Here is a 17,960-nt window from a genome sequence, read left to right on the forward strand (position 1 = left end):
AGCTTCAAATGAACAAAGTGTCAAATTCATATCAGTAAACTTAAAGGAGAGTTAGCTCCATATATTGATGCTGCTTTTTAAACAGGAGAAATATTTTCACCATTCTCTTTCTCTGAGATTATTCACCTTTGTTTCCCTATCACCTTAATAAGGATTAGGTACCTAGAAGTTTTTCTTAAAGTTGAACCAACGAAATAAATAAATCATTTACAGTATTTATTGTTAAGCATTTGATTAATATAAGTTATGATAATATAAATTACAATAAAATCCAGTTAAAATTATTCCCAATGATAATATAATATGCAATAGGTACTTTTAATACCTAAGTTACAAGGATCAAGAGACATCTGCATTCCTTTGTTTATTATAGCGCTATTCGCAATAGCCAAAATCTGAAAATATCCTAAGTGCTCAAGAATAGGTGGTTGAATAAACCAAAACATCATGGTATCTATGCACAATGGAATACTACTAGGCTGTAGGAAGAATAAAGTCATGTAAATTGTTGCTACATGTATGGATCTGGAGAATATCATTCTGAGTAAAACTAGTCAGAGGGAAAGAGATAGGCACAGTATGCTCTCTCATATGCAGGATATAATGAAAACGAGTAGGGGAAAAATAAATGTTCAAAGATCCTTTAGAAACAAAGAGCCTGAGGACTATTTCCCAGTAGAAAACTTGCCACTAGGTGGGGAGTTGGGGTTACTAAGAATAGGTCAGGGAAGGGTACAATAAAATAGTGGTGGAGGGAATTGTTTACTCTGCAAGAGAATAAAATGCTGAGCAAAGCGCCTGCCATAGAGGCAGAGTTGTAGGCTGATGGGAAACTATAAATACTGTGAAGGGTACACTGATGAAGGGACTGGTATTGGAACATTGTATGACTGAAACTCAATCATGAAACTCAGTCTTAACATTGTAATTCATGGTGATTAAATAATATATATACATGCTATTAGTATATCATCAAAAATACAATCAGACTATTTAAAGAAAAAGTTTTCATGATAAGTAAGGAAAAAGAAAGTGGGAGTATTTGAGATCCATTTTTTAAATTATGTAATGAAATTGAATTCAGAAAACTAAAATATTTGTGACACTTTAAAAAAATACTTAGGGTTATTGACTCCTTTTGAAGTATACTAAAGCACCTGCACTTTTTCAATAATATCATGTTTTTCAAAAAAAAATTTCAAGATATTTATGGGCCCTCTGAAAACCACTAATAGAATTCAAGATAGACTCAGTGACTGTCTCAGGAGAGATATTAGAGCTATTAGGATGCTTGCCTTGCATGTAGCCAACCTGAGTCTTCTCTGGCACTCCATATGGACCCCAAGTGATTGAGGGGTGATCCCTGAATACAGAGTCAGGAGTAATCCTTGAACAGCATAAACCCAAAACAAAAATGCAAGAACTCTGCACAGAAATATTAATATTTTGTATACGTTAGCTATTACTTTCAAGCACTTAGAAGTAGTTATATTCCCAGAGGAATTGATGCTTACTTTCTTTCACCCCTATTTCAGAAAGTATCTGAAAAATAAATTTAAAATTTCATTCCTAATTAACTTTGTTTCATGTTCACATTTAAATTGTTTAACATAGAAAATGATACAAAATATATTTCTTTGTTAGATGATGAACAAATATATTTAGCATTATTACTCAACCTAGTCACACATATATAAATACATACAGTGACAAAATGTTGCAGTGTTGAGACATCAACCAAGATAATTGACAGAAGGGAATGACCAATTCTATATAGGTAGTTCTGGGCCAAAGATTGAGTAGATATTAGTAGTGCTAGACAAAGGCAATGTTCTTGATAAAGAACTGTCAAAAGATATAATGGCAGTGCTCAAGAAATTTCACATGATATTACAACATAACATAACATAAATGTTTACCAATCGGGGGGCATGTTGAATGGAAGTAGTTTCTCAGCTTTAGAAGCAAAAAATAAAATATCACGTATTTACATTGTCTACCTTTGCTTTAATATAAACATTAGTGTGTATCACTATGCACAAGAATGAAATCATTATAAAGATTCAATTGAGCCCTAAAAATATGTCATTTGTTACAAAAGACCTGAACAATTATATATTGTGTAATTTATCTGAGAATCTGAATACCACCTCAAAACATTTCTTAAGACCTTCCCTGCACACCTTTACCTGTGACTAGGTGAGATCTAAACTAGAATTGTGAGAGGGTTAACCTATTATGGAACATAGCTGTCATGTTATTCATTATATCAACAGGGAATTTATTCTTAGTCCCCATTCCTCAGCAGTATACAATGCTTCATGCATCTTTCCTAATCTGCATAATCACTTGTCAGGATGAGTGATTTCTCTCCACTTGTCAGCATTGCTGTTTCTTTAAGATTACCTTAGAAATTGGTTTAACATATTTTAACTGACATTCTTTTCTATGCAACTGGATATCATGGACCGATATGTTTGATAGGCCTTTCTCCATCACCATCCCACAACCCCAATAAGTTCACTATTGAAGTAAATTTCCTTGGAGAACTAAATTCAATATATTTTTGCCCTAAAATTTAAGGATGCAGGTATGCACAAGATATCTTGATTCAAACAACTTTATATCAAGGAAATCTATTTCAAGAAGGAATGTAAAGTCTGAACCCATACAGAAGTGTGATCCCAAAAAATGGTTTGTTTGTTTGTTTTTGGTTTTGATTTTTGGGCTACATCCGGTGACGCTCAGGGGACCCTGGGGGATCTAACCGCTGTCAGTCCCAGGTTAGCGCGGGCAAGGCAAAAGCCGTACCACTTGCACCACCACTTAAGCACCCCAAAAATGTTTTCTAAACTCCTCACATACGAAACATCTCCAAAAGAAAAGAAAAGGGGCCGGAGCAGTGGTGCAGCAGTAGTGCATTTGCCTTGCATGTGGCTGACCGAGAACGGACTAGCAGTTCCATCCCCTGGCGTCCCATATGGTCACCCAAGCCAGGAGCTATTTCTGAGCGCAAAGCCAGAAGTAACCCCTGAGCGTCACTGAATGTTTTCCCAAAATAAAAAAAAAATTTAAAAAAGGAAAGAAAATAGTCGATACCATACATACAAATATTTTGAAAAATGTTTATGTCTTTTGGCTCCGTGCTGAATCACAGGATAAAAGCCAAATTCAAGGTGCTATCTTGTCATTTGTCAATATAAGATATTTATGAGTAGCTATTACAAACTTTTACTAGATTTGAATTGTAGAACAAATTCATATATTTTTCCTTTTATTTGATATTCTCATTTTAGAAGTCCTAAGATTTATTTCACTATTTTAATACATATTCTGATATACGTACATCAAATTCCCAAATGAATACACGCAAAATTACCAAACTACTTTCTGAAGAAAAAAATATCCTCATGTAGATGGAAAAACTACTCAGTATGATTATTTTATTATAAGGTGATTAATATTTCCCACAATCATAGTTTTTATTCCCTACCCTGAAGACATGGAATATTTAAATAAATATAGAAAAACACAAGTAATTCTTGCTTTTCTGGATAGAAATTAGTTTTGGTTATCAAAGGACCTATATAGTTAACATTCTTAATAACAAGCCTAGAAAGTTATATTTTATTTTCTAAATGATGAAAAGGATTATCTGAATACAGGTTGTCAGTTATCTGCTGTCAAGTGAAAGTAGCTTTTTTATTAAAAATTTAAAATCTGGAACTGGAAAAATGGCATAATGAGGAGAGTTTTTGTCTTGTATGTGACTGACATGGTCGAATTTCATATGGTTCCCCTTACTCCATCAGAAGTTTTTTTGTTTGTTGTGTTTTGGGATTTTTTTGTTTATTTGTTTTGTTGCCACTCCCAGAGATGCTCAGGGGTTTCTCCTGGCTATGAGTTCAGAAATGGCTCCTGGCTTGGGGGACCATATGGGATGCCCGGATGAAACCAAGGCCCATCCTGGGTTAGTCATGTGCAAGGCAAATACCCTACAGCTGCGCCATTGTTCCGGCCACAGAAGTTATTTTTGAGCACAGAACCAGGAGTAATCCCAAGACATGATCAGGTGTAGCCCTAAAAGATAAAATTAAAAAGAGAAATATTTTTTTTATTCTCACTTGGTGTGATCCAGCAAAATTATTTACATGGTAGTAGAGAGTTTTTCTGAACTTATTTGGTCAGTAAATGTACATTCACACTTAATTGGTGTCAGACTGAATTCTGGGCAAAGGAAATAAAAAAGATTTAAACAGGTGAGGGAGAATCTGAGCAGGGCCAAATACTTTGAATATTCTACAAGCAAAGCAACTCATCTTGAAAAAGAAGAAAGCATGATTTTGGTTTCAATGATCAAAGAAGACAGGTTTTTTTTTAATATTTGTATCATTATATTTTATTTTTAATAAGTAAATTATTTAATTGAATCACCATGATATAAACATCTATGAAGTTGTTTATGATTAAGTTTCAGTTATACAATGTCCAATACTGTGCACACTTTTCTTTGCTTTTGTGAATAAAATCTGGGAGGACAATAGTCTTCCTATTAACAATCATTACTATTTAGGGTTTCAGTATTTAGCTTATTATTCCTATTTGCTCACTACCATGAATGATGCTCCCATTTTTTTCAGGCTCTCTTTGTTATAATGTACCCTAAAATTTCCAAACAGTAGTCTTGTTTTTCAGAGAAAGAAATGCAACTTCCAGTGTGAGGTCTCAGAATAGTGAATTGAACTGGTTAAGGTGATTAATGAACAATAAATTTTTCCCTGCTTATTGAAACATAGCATAAACCTAAATTGCTAAACACAGAATAAACTTTAGGCCTATATTTTAAAAGTCAGCTTATAAAATATAAGACCAGAGCTTTTAAGACATAAAAGACTAACATATATGCATCCTTGCTTTTTTTCTGAATGAGATTAAAAAACTCAGAACAATTATGGAGCTTGACACTCAAAATATCAGATTTAGAAACAAATGAGAAGCTCAAAGGGCTGGATCCCATGCTTATTATTTAGAAAGCCCTAAGGTTATCACCATCACCATAGTCAACCAAATACAGACAGTAAATATCCCAATGCAGAGATCCAGGAGTAAGCCCTTGAGTACTACTGAGTGTGGCCCTGAATAAAAACAAATAATTAGGGCCCGGAGAGATAGCACAGCGGCGTTTGCCTTGCAAGCAGCCGGTCCAGGACCAAAAGGTGGTCGGTTCGAATCCCGGTGTTTCATATGGTCCCCCGTGCCTGCCAGGAGCTATTTCTGAGCAGACAGCCAGGAGTAGTAACCCCTGAGCACTGCCGGGTGTGGCCCAAAAACCAAAAAAAAAAAAAAACCAAAAAAAAAAACCCAAATAATTAACTGAATAAAATCTAGTGTAGAAATGATATGAATAATCAAAAAGAAATAAAATTATAGAATAAAGAATGTATTTTGTTTCTTTAAAAGGTGGCATTATAACAATCTATCAAAGAAAGAAAGAAGAAAAAAAGATGAAAGCAACAAAGAAATAAAGGCATTAAAACACAATGTCGCAGATATTGAAATGCTTATCAACCACTGATCTTTATGACACATTTCTAAATGAGTGGTCAAGTGTCTTCAGATTCATGACATCTATTCATCCTCATACAGCCAGTATCCCTCTATGTTTTAATACTTGTGTAGTAACTGATATTAATGTAAAATTTACTATTTCTAAGACACTGCAACAATCACATAAAATGTGCGTCTTCTCAATTAGTCTCAAACAACTACATAAAACAATTTAACTTTTTATTTTAATTTTTCTGATGAGGAAATAGATTAAACCAAGACTATGTACCTGCAAGCTACCACAGCACCTGCCACCAGGGGTTCATATCAGGTGGTGTGGTGCCAGAAGTCTCAAGAAATGGAGACAGACAATGAAATTTTCCTATACATGGATTTTTATGGAATCTATTATACTGAGTGAAATAAGTCAGAAGGAGAGAGATAGGCACAGAATAATACCATCTATGGGTTTTAAGTAAAATAAAAGACATTTTTAAAAAATAATTCTGAGACAATAGAGATGAGGGCTAGAAGGTCCAGCTCACTATATGAAGCTCACCACAAAGAGTGGTGAGTGTAGTTAGAGAAATAACTACACTGACAACTAACATTCATTCACATAATATTGTGAATGAATGAGGGAAGTTGAAAACCTGTCTCAAATACAGGTGGGGTGGGGAGGGGTTAGAAAGGTGGGAGATTTGGGGCATTGGTGATGGAAATCTTGCACTGGTGAAGGGATGTTCTTTATAAGACTAAAACCCTACTACAATCATGTTTGTAATCAAACTGTATAAATAAAGATATTAATAAAATTTTAAAATAAAATAAAAAATTAAAAAATGGAGACAGACAAACTGACCAGAAGTAAGGTCCTCTCTTGGAACAACTATTTTCACCCCAGGTCAGTGTGCCACAAGAACAGTAAACCTGCGTCACTTCACTTCAAGACTTTATGACATTGCATTTCTTCCAATCAATAAGCACCATCACAACACATAAAAATAGCAACACCATGCAAAATTACATATATACACCATGCAAAACCCCATATACTTATTGCACAAAGAAGGTTGTTCTGAAGACCCAAATAGTATCAACCACCTGTATAGCTTCTCTAATAAGGACTCTTGAGAGGAAATGTTGAAGATATTCAAGGAACTCAAAGAAGCCCTGGAAGAGTCAGTAACAGTTGAGAAGATATGACAGTAGAGATGTGAAAACTTCAAGCAGGAATGACAGAACTGAAAAGTGTGGTGGGTGGAATGAAAAACTCACTAGGATTCTTTACTTGTAGAATAAGAGTTGCTGAGGACAGAATCAGACAGCTGGAAGATGAGAAGCATAACACCTCCATAAAAATGTAAATGATGAAAAAGAGTCTTAAAATAAATGAGCAGAAGATGGAAAAAGTGTCAAAATAAACAAATTATAATAGATCTTTGGGATAAATTCAACAGTAGCAACATAAGAATCATTGTGGTTACAGAGAGGCAGGAAGAACACCCCAATGAAGAATCCATAGTCAAAGACATTATTACTGAGCAGTTGCCAGACCTAAAGAGTACATGCACCCACATTCTGGACTCTCGAAGAGTATCATCTAAAAGAGACCCAAATAAAAGCACTCCAAGGCACTTCCTAGTCACAATGATGAAAACTATAAATAGAGGTAGAATACAGAAAACATAAAGATTAATAAAGAAAAATCTGTACAAAGGAACATCCTTAAGATTTACACATGGTTTATCAAAAGTGAATCTTCACAAATACATTGTGACATATAGTAAAACAAACAAACAAAAATTTCAGCAAAATGAACACTTTCACCAAAAGTATTTCACCACAATAGACTCTCAGGTTTGAGAGTTTGAAGAAGGATACAGGTTTGAGGATATTCAGGTTTGAGAAAGGATACACAGCAACAAACTTTACAGACTCAAAACAAACAGACCCTTGAAAAATGCTCATTATTTATCATTAGGGAAATCCAAATAATGATGACAAGAAGATATTGTCTTACATAAGTGAGGATGAAACACATCAAAAATAGTGGGAACAGGGCCCAAAACAATAGCACAGCAGGTACGGTATTTGTCCTGCCTACTTCAATTCCTGGTATCAGGATGGGCCCCTGACCCTGTCCAGGAGTGATTTCTAAATATAGAGCCAGAAATAATCCTTGAACACCTCTGGGTATGTACCAAAAACAACAACAACAAAATAGTGGGAACAATTTGTGTTCAGAGAGATGTAGTACAAAAAAGGGAACTCTAACCCACTGTTAATGGGAAGACTGGTCCAACACCTATGAAAATCAGTAGGTAGGGTTCTTAGAAAACTCAGAATTGAACAGTCATTTGACCAAGCAATCTCACTTTTGGTTACCTATCCTTAGGCAGAAAAACATGTCTCAAAAAGGACATATGAACAATTCTATCCATTGTAGAACCCAGAACAATAGCTAAGAGTTTGAATCAGTTTAATGTCCAAAAACAGAAATGTGCATCATGAAGATATGGTACATATATACAATGGAATACTACATAACTGTAAGGAATGGTGCAATCATGCAATTTGCAGCAACATGGATGAAACTGGAAGATATTATGTTAAATGAAATGTCATAAATGAAGAATAAATACAGGATATCATTTATATATACTATTCATAACTACATGAAGAAGTACAATAATTTAAAAGGTGTTGTCAAAAAAACCCTAAGCCCAAAAATATAGTGAGGATAAAAAAATTGAGTAGAAGAGGAGAAAGACACACATAAAAATGGCACAAGACAGGGGTAGAGGGGACACACTTACAGTGATGGTGTTAACAAAAAAACAGAAGTAAATATACAAGCCAGAGTCAATAACAATGAAATCATGATGCTCAAATTTTATCAACCAAAATTAAAAATGAGCCTATTCCCATCTGTTGATCTCTGCTTCCAACTGTTTGGAAAGTGCAATTTCCTCCTTGAAGATGCCTTTAGTCTCAATGTCATGGAGTGTTTTACCGACGTGTTGTTGGAATACATTAAACTGAGAAGCTTCTGCACCTCAAAAGAAATAGTGCCCAGGATACAAGAATCACTCACTGAGTGGGAGAAACTATTCACCCAACACCCATCAGATAAGGGGCTAATATCCAAAATATATAGGGCATTGACAGAACTTTACAAGAAAAAAACATCTAATCCCATCAAAAAATGAGGAGAAGAAATGAACAGACGCTTGATAAAAAGAAATACAAATGGCCAAAAGGCACATGAAAAAATGTTCCTCGTCACTAATAATCAGGGAGATGCAAATCAAAACAACGATGAGATACCACCTCACACCACAGAGATTGGCGCACATCACAAAGAATGAGAACAATCAGTGCTGGCGGGGATGTGGAGAGAAAGGAACTCTTATCCACTGCTGGTGGGAATGCCGTCTAGTCCAACCTCTATGGAAAGCAATATGGAGATTCCTCCAAAATCTGGAAATTGAGCTTCCATTCGACCCAGCTATTCCACTCCTAGGGATATACCCTAAGAACACAAGGACACAATACAAAAATAGCCAAGCTCTGGAAACAACCAAGATGCCCTTCAACAGACGAATGGGTAAAGAAACTGTGGCACATATACACAATGGAATATTATGCAGCTGTCAGAAGAGATGAAGTCATGAAATTTTCCTATACATGGATGTACATGGAATCTATCATGCTCAGTGAAATAAGTCAGAGGGAGAGAGAGAGAGATGCAGAATAGTCTCACTCATCTATGGGTTTTAAGAAAAATAAAAGTCATTTTTGCAACAATCCTAAGAGACAATGAGAGGAGGGCTGGAACTTCCAGCTCACTTCATGAAGCACACCATAAACAGTGGTGAGTGCAGTTATAGAAATAACTACACAGAGAACTACTACAATCATGTGAATAAATGAGGGAACTGGAAAGCCTGTCTGGAGTACAGGTGGGGGTGGGGTGGGATGGAGGGAGATTTGGGACATTGGTAATGGGAATGTTGCACTGGTGAAGGGAGTGACTGAAACCTAATCACAATCATATATGTAATCAAGATGTTTAAATAAAGGGAAAAAAAAAGAAATATTCCAAAAAAAAAAAACCTGCAACTCACATTGTCCTTATGTTCCCCCCCCCCAATTGAGCCTGTTATGATGGCAGGCTGAGTTAAGGGGTGGTGGCATAGAATGGAATCTGTGAACATTTCTGGATGAAGTTTGACACTGTTGATAAAAATAATGGTGCCTTAAACATTGTATGTCTAAATCCAACTATGAATAACTTTCCAAATTATAATGATTTAAGTTAAAAAAATTTAAAAAGCTGAAGTGGTCATAATAATATCAGATAATAGACTAGAAGCTTAAAAAGATCATGAGACAGAAGGGTAATTTCTTTTTTCCTCTTTTTAATATTTTTATTTATACTATTTGATTACACATGATTGTAGTTGAGTTTCAGTCATATAAAGAACACCCCTCTTCAGCAGTGCAACATTTCCATCACTAATGCCTCAAATTTCCCACCTCCCTACACCCACCCCTTGCCTGTATTTGAGACAGGCTTTCAACTTCCTTCATTCATTCACATTGTTATGTTAGTTGTCAGTGTAGTTATTTCTCTAACGGCACTCACCACTCTTTGTGGTGAGCTTTATATTGTGAGCTGGACCTCCCAGCCCTCATCTCTACTACAGGGTAAAGAGGCCAGGGCGGTGGCTCAAACAGTAGGGCATTTGCCTTGTGCATGCTAATATAGGACAGGTCGTGGTCCAATCCCCCAGCATCTCATATAGTCCTCCAAGCCAGGAGCGATTTCTGAGTACATAGCCAGGAGTGACCCCTGAGCATCACCAGGTTTGGCCCCAAAACAACAACAACAACAACAACAAAAATGACAAAAAAAAAACCCCACAAATAATAAAGGGTAAAAATGTACATTAGGAAAAAAATTACACTCCTAAATATATATTCACTCAATGAGGATCCAAAAAAGTACTTGAAATAACTTCTAATAGATTTGAAGAAAACAATAAAAACACAGAAGTAGTTGGATACTTCAACAGAGACCTGCTACCTCTTTATAGATCAACCAGGCTAAAATGCAACAAGAATATATTGGTTTTGAAGAGAAATGAAAAAGAAGGGCTTAGTAGGTATATATTGGACCTGTTATCCCCAAAAAACTGAATACATATTTTCCCCAATGCACCTGGGGCATTCTCTAAGACAGATTACATGTTGGGCCACAAAACATACCTCCATAAAATTAAGAAAATATAAATTGTTTCCACTGTCTTCTCAGATAATGATACAGTAAAAAAATGAATTACAAAGAGAAAGAGAGAAAAAACTTTATGAACTGAAAATCAAACAGCTCACCACTGAATAATCAGAGTGTCTGAAGGGAAATCAAAGATAAAATGAAAATATTCCTGGAAATAAATGAGAATGAAGACATGGATAATAAAAGTTTTTTAACCAAGAAAAAAACAGTTTTATGAGCAGCATTTATAGTTTTGCAAGTATTCATCAGGAAAGAAAAAAGGGCCTACAGAAATAACTTAAGGACACAGCTTAAGGAGATGGAAAATGACCAACAAAGTGAGTTGAAAACAAGCAGGTGAAAGAATATATTAAAAGTTAGACAAGAACTTAAGGAACCAAACACCCCAAAATTAATCAAAATTTAATAAAAGCAAGAATTGGTTCTTTGAAAAAAGTAAATAGAATTCACAAACCATTAGCAAGACTCACAAAGAAAGAGAAATAAACTTAATAAAGCAAATCATAAATGAAAAGGGAATATTGCTACAGATACTACAGGTTCTACAGAAAATCAAAGAGTAATCAAAAATTATTTGAGAAACTGCCAAAAAATGAGAGCACCTGAAAGAAATGGATAAATTCTTGATTTTTTTATAACCTCCCAAGGTTTGTTGGATTCTTATAACCTCCCAAGATTGAGCCAAGAATAACTAGACTACCTAAATAAACCTAGCATTAGTGAAGATATTAAAATCATAATCAAAAAGCTTCCCACTTAACAAAAGCCCAGGTCCAGATGATTTAACTAGTTAATTCTTTCAAATTTTTAAAAAGGACCTACTGACCATCCATTTTAGGTTCTTCCAGGTAATTGAGGAAATAAAAACACTCCCAGTTTCCATGAAGCTAACAATACTCTAATACCAAAAATTAGACATAAACAACACACACACACAGAGAAAGAGAGAAGAGAGAGAGAGAGAGAGAGAGAGAGAGAGAGAGAGAGAGAGAGAGAGAGATGGGCCAGCATCATTGGTCATTGATGAACACAGATGCAAAGGTCCTGAACAAAATACTAGCAAAAATAGTCCAACAATTCTTCAAGATCAAACACCATAAACAGGTAAGATTCCTTCCAGTGATGAAAGAATAGTTTAACAAACACAAATCAATCTATATAACACATAATATCATTAAAAATTAGGGGCCAGAGAGGTGGCACTAGAGGTAAGGCATCTGCCTTGCAAGTGCTAGCCTAGGATGTACCGTGGTTCAATTCCCCGAATCCCATATGGTTCCCCCAAGCCAGGGATGATTTCTGAGTGCATAGCCAGGAGTAACCCCTGAGTGTCAAACTGGTGTGGCCCAAAAAAACAAATATATATATATATATATCATTAAAAATCATATGATAAAAAATCATATGATCATGTCAATAGTTGCAGATAAAGCATTTGTCAAGATCCAGCTCCCATTCATTATTAAAACTCTCAACAAAATAAGAATTGAAGAAATTTTCCTCAATATAGCCAAAGCTATTAACTAAAAACCTGTGGCAAACATTGTACTCTATAGAAAAATATTAAAAGCCCTTCCTCTAAGATCTGGCACTGACAAGGTTACCCTCTCTTGCCATATCTATTCAGTTTAGTACTGGAGTTGGCAATCAGGCAACAAAAAATATTAAGGGTATACACATAGAAAAGGGAAAAATTAAGTTCTCCCAGTTTATAGGTGACATGATACTGTATTTAGAAAATTCTAAAGGTTCTACACAAAAGCTTCTAGTAACATTAGTATTGTGTAATAAAGTGTCATGCTATAAAATTATTATGTAAACTGCATTGCTTTGCTATAGACAGTTAAAGAGAAGAGATAGTTACTAAAAATACAATCCTATTCTCAATTGTCCCTCAATAATCAACTTAAAAAGAGATGAAAGGATTATATAAAGAAAACTATGAAATCCTTCTTTAATAAGAGACATTAGGAAATGGAAACATATATACCTTGCTCATAAATATCATTAAAAAGGTAATACTTTTCCAAGTAATGTACATATTTAACACAATCCCCAAAAGGATACTCAAAATGTTCTTCAAAGAAATAGATCAAATACCCTTAAATTCATATGGAACAATAAACCTCCACAAATAGCTAAAGTAACCCTTGGGAAAAACCAAGACAGGATGCATCACTTTCTTCAACTTGTAGCTGTACACTAAATCAGTAAACATTAAAACAATTTGTATTAGAATAAAACAGGCCCTAAGATCAAGGCCCTAAGATTTCTGTAGAATCTGTAGTATCTGAAACAATATCCCCCTTTCATATGATTTCATATATGATTTGCTTTATTAAGTTTATTTCTCTTTGTGAGTCTTACTAATGGTTCATGAATTCTATTTACTTTTTTCAAAGATCAAAGGAATAGACTTGAATATCTATTACTGACCCTCAGGTATATGATCAATTAATCTTTGATTAAAGGTCAGGACATATGAAGTGGAACAAGGCAAGTCTCTTCAACAAGTGGTTTTGGGAATTACAGGTCACTAGCTGCAAAATAGTAACTCAGACTTCTCTTTAATGCCACACACAAAAAGTAGAATAAAAATAAAATAAAGATGTGAATACCAACCTGAAACCATAAGACATAGAGGAAAAAATAAGTAGAACAATCCATGATAATGAAGTTAAAGTCATCTTCACGGATTAAAAAAAAAAGCCTACTTACCAAGGAAGTGGAAACAAAGATTAAAAAATGGAACTAGATTGAAGCTTCTGTACCTCAAAAGAAATGGTGTCTAGATTTCAGTGGCTGTCCACGGAATGAGAGAAACAAGGCAAAACATTACCCATCAGATAAGAAATTATTATCTAAGATATATGACACTGGTAAAGTTTAAGAATAAAAAAATATCTAACCCCATCCTAAAATGTGAACAAGAGATAAACAGCTATTTCCTCAAAGAAGAAATACAGATGGATAAAAGAGACATGATAAAAATGGTCCACCTCATTAATCTTCAGGAAGATGTAAATCCAAATTACACCACAGAGACTGGTACACACATCACAAAGAACAAGAACTACCAATTCTGGAGTGGATGCAGGGAGAAAGGAACTCTTACTCATTGCTATGGGAATGTTGACTTTTGTTTTGAAAAATAAAATGGATATTCCTCAAAAATTTAGAAGTAAAGCGTTCGAATGACACAATATAACTTCTAGAAATACATCCTAGGAACCCCAAACACAATGTAGAAAAATCCTTTGTATTCCTATGTTCATTGCAACACTATTCACAAAAGCCAAAATCTGGAAGCAATAGAGGTGCCAGAGAACAAATGAGTGTATAAAGAAACTGTGGTGCATCTCCACAATGAAATACTATACAGCTGTTAGAAAAAATGAATTCATGAAATTTGCTTATATGTGGATCAATATGGAGAACATTATGCTCGGTTAAATGAGGGAGAAAAATAGACATACAATGATTGCGAACATTTGTCTGATATTAAAAATATGGTGGTAATAATTCCAGGAGACAATAGAGGGCCAGGAGGAGTAGTTCAAGGTAGAAAATTGACACAAATAATAGGGTGTAGTTAGGGCAGAAAAAGGACCACTATGATAATGATAGTTGAAATTGATCACTCTGGACAAACTTTTTGGAAAGTAGATAAAGTGATATGCATGGTACCCTTTTAATAACAATATTGCCAATTACATTGTCTGAAAGGGAAAGATGAGAGAGAAAAATAAGAGATAGAGGATAAATGTCTGCCCCAGAGACAGACCAGAGGAGGGCAAGAGGGAAACTGTGGACATTGGTGATGGAAATGTGCACTGTTGAAGGGTATTGTAAACTATATGCCTGATAATTATGAACAACATTTAAACTGTAAATAAAAGTAACTGTATTGTGAACAACCTTGAAATGCACAGTGTTTAAATAAAGTATTTTTAAAAGTAAAAATAAATATATGAACTCATAAAAAAAGACTCATAACATTGGTCCCCGGCAAAGATGGATCTGGTACTTGAGTCTGGCTCTTTTACTTCAAAATTTAAGCTCCTTTGTCACGATTTTTTCACCCCTCATTTTTTTTTGAAAGAAATTGAAGAATGATAAGCAAGGAGAACAGATACTCTTTCACTTGAATTCAGAATTTATTTTTCACCTCACACTTTGTTGAAATGCTGACATCTTCCCCTTTTTGTCCCCTATATTAAAAATATTAAAACAAAATGCAACAATATTATTTCATTACCACAACCCTGTAAAATCAGTAGGTTCATTTTATTGCAGAGTTGCTCCAAGCTTTTACACAATGGTGGACTATGAAAGAAGGGATCTGCTTCCCTAGGGCAGCTCTAAAGGCCTTGCATGCCACGGCCTGGAGGTCAACAGAAAGGCCATCCTTGAAAAGCAGAGATGACTGATGGCCTGAATGCACAAGGGCTCTGGAATGCTCTTTTATCTTCATCTTAGTGCTCCCCCAGACTCCATTCCATTCCTTCCATACGTTGTTTCCCATCCTTCATACCTATGGATTTATTCTTCCTGGCTTTGATTAGCCTGCCCCATAACCAACCTCCATCCTGCCTTCCTGTCCTCCCTAAGAGCCAAGAGTGCTTTGACATGAGGGAAGTACTCCATCATCATGATGGGAAATGTCAGGTGCACAAGATAAATGCAAATTTTATGGCGCAACTGCCTCAATTCAGTCAAGTTTTATGAGACTGAGAAAAGTTGGAACCTTATGCTGTAGGCCATTTGGTTGGCAGGGAGCAGAACAGACTTGATCCAACCCTGTTTGTTGGCAGGTCCTGTGCTAGATTTATATAGAGAAGTGGAGATCACTCTGGCTATGGAACCTGCTGTTCAGCCAGCTGGGGGCTTCTCAAGTGAGGGAAGAGTAATGGCATGAATCCTAGGAGATAGCATTCTACCTAAGCACTCCCTGTGGCATCTTCAGAATCCTATCAGGGCTGGAGAGATAAGACTTGGTGAGACTGGCCTCATGCACAGAATCAGAGCATCCCTGAAATATCTAGACACTCTTTTCAGTGCCGATTCACCCTAATAAAACCTGGCATCCTCAGCAGTGACAGTGTTGAAAATAAATTTCTCTGGTTAGAAACTGCCTGGTTTGTTATTGTTTTCTGTTTGAGTTTATGGTTTTCAATTATAGAGGACTTTGCTTCATCTGCCTCCAAATCTAAGGGGGTGTCCACCTGGAAGAAGAATTTTGGCATTGGGTCTGGTGACATAAAGTTAAAAATCCTGAGTTCAAGAGCCAGAATGCCTGAGTTTGACTTCAGTTTTTTATCTTAACCAGTTCTGCATGTCCCACTGAGGAAAATATTATCTTTTTTTAATCTCAGTTCTATCTCTCTATAAATAAGGCATAGTAACAAGAACAATTTTGTCATATGTGGATGCACAGATTAGTAAAAGAAATAAAATGTCAAAGCATAAAGCATTCAGAGCAGAACTCAACCTTTCATTGAAATGTACTTATTATTACTTTGGCAAAAATCCTTTTCCAGTGTTTATATAGTTTGGTTTTGCAGACTAACGAAGTCAATCTCTGTTGGGTCTTTGAAGGTCTTGATCATGATTAGAAATTTCAAAGCAAATCTTTAATACTATAGCAGGATACAAAGACAGCCATGTAGTAGGAGGAATTATTTATCCAAGAGCAACAACAACAACAGCAACAACAGCAATAAAAAAAAATGCCTCCACTCACTGGTAAGCTGGAGGCAAAAGAGTGTGGGGGCTTTGATGAATAAAAGTGAACAATAGTGAAGGGACTGATGTTGAAACTTTGTATGCCTGAAATGTAATCATGAATAACTTGGTACTACAAAGTTACAAATAAAAAATATGAATTAAAACATTACAAATTAATTAAAAAACAGGTACTTGGTCCACCTAGGGTTGAGTTTGCGAAATTAACACACCAATTAGTTAAGCTCCAGATCCTAAGACAATCAGATGATAGGACTGGTGAAGTAAATACATAATATGAACTAACATTTTTGAGGAATTGCATGAATCTTCCATCTCCTACCAGATATAAGCACATTACCAGTTGAAAGTTAAAAATGTACAACTAATTTAGATATCAACATGGATTCAAAGCCGCTTAATGTTGAACAACAATACACATAACAGAAAATCAACTAGCTATAAATTTCTTAGCAACTTCTCTGACCATGACTTAATGACCTCATTGTAAGATACATTCATTTTAAAAATTTTCTCATTGCTGTATTTTTAAAAATAGTTTCAATATCACTTACCTGTAAACAAGCAATATAAAGAATATTATTTCATGACTGCTTGGGATGGGTGGGAATTAGGGGACAAAGATGGAGGGAACTATGTAATACATGGTTTTCAAATAAAGTAATTTAAAAAGTTAAATATGTAATAATCTTTTCTGACCCTCAAATACACATTAGCTGAAACTCAGGCCACAATTCATTGAAAGTAGGGTAGAATTCCTCATGGAGAAACCTCTGTATCTTGCAGAACTTGAAAATAGTTTGCAAATGAAAAAGTTGATATGTGTTTCAAGGTGCCAGTCAAAAGAAAAAGCAAATTTAGGACCTAAACTCCAGGCTCCTTATTTGGGGTTCCTGCAGAATCTTGCCTCAGTTTTCAGTAGACTGACTTCCCTATGGATTTATATTCTTTGTCTTACAAGAAAAAAAAATCTCTGTATATGCCTTCAGGGCACTCTTATCTAGTACTTTCAATAGTCAAAAAAAGGTATAATTAGGGATTAAACTAAACAGTTTTTCTCTCTCTTTGAATGTTTGTAAAAATGCTGAACTAGATATTTTTAGAATATACCAGAGTATTAGCCATCAAAATTGTTCTAATACGCTTTATTACCTAGTTGTGTAAAAGCATAGAAAAAAGGGTGAATGGAGCAGAATAGGCTGGCACTATGTGAGGTCTTTACACAAGAGAGAAACTGTGATGCTTACTTGACCTATGCTCAGCCTTCCAGGCATTTTAATATAATTTACAAAATTAAAGGAATTTAAGGTGAACTCCATTATGATATTTTCCCTAGATCTTTTGAAAGAAATCTTTAGAAAGGAGC

This window comes from Suncus etruscus, chromosome 12 (genome assembly GCF_024139225.1).
Source record: "Suncus etruscus isolate mSunEtr1 chromosome 12, mSunEtr1.pri.cur, whole genome shotgun sequence".
Classification (NCBI taxonomy): domain Eukaryota; kingdom Metazoa; phylum Chordata; class Mammalia; order Eulipotyphla; family Soricidae; genus Suncus; species Suncus etruscus.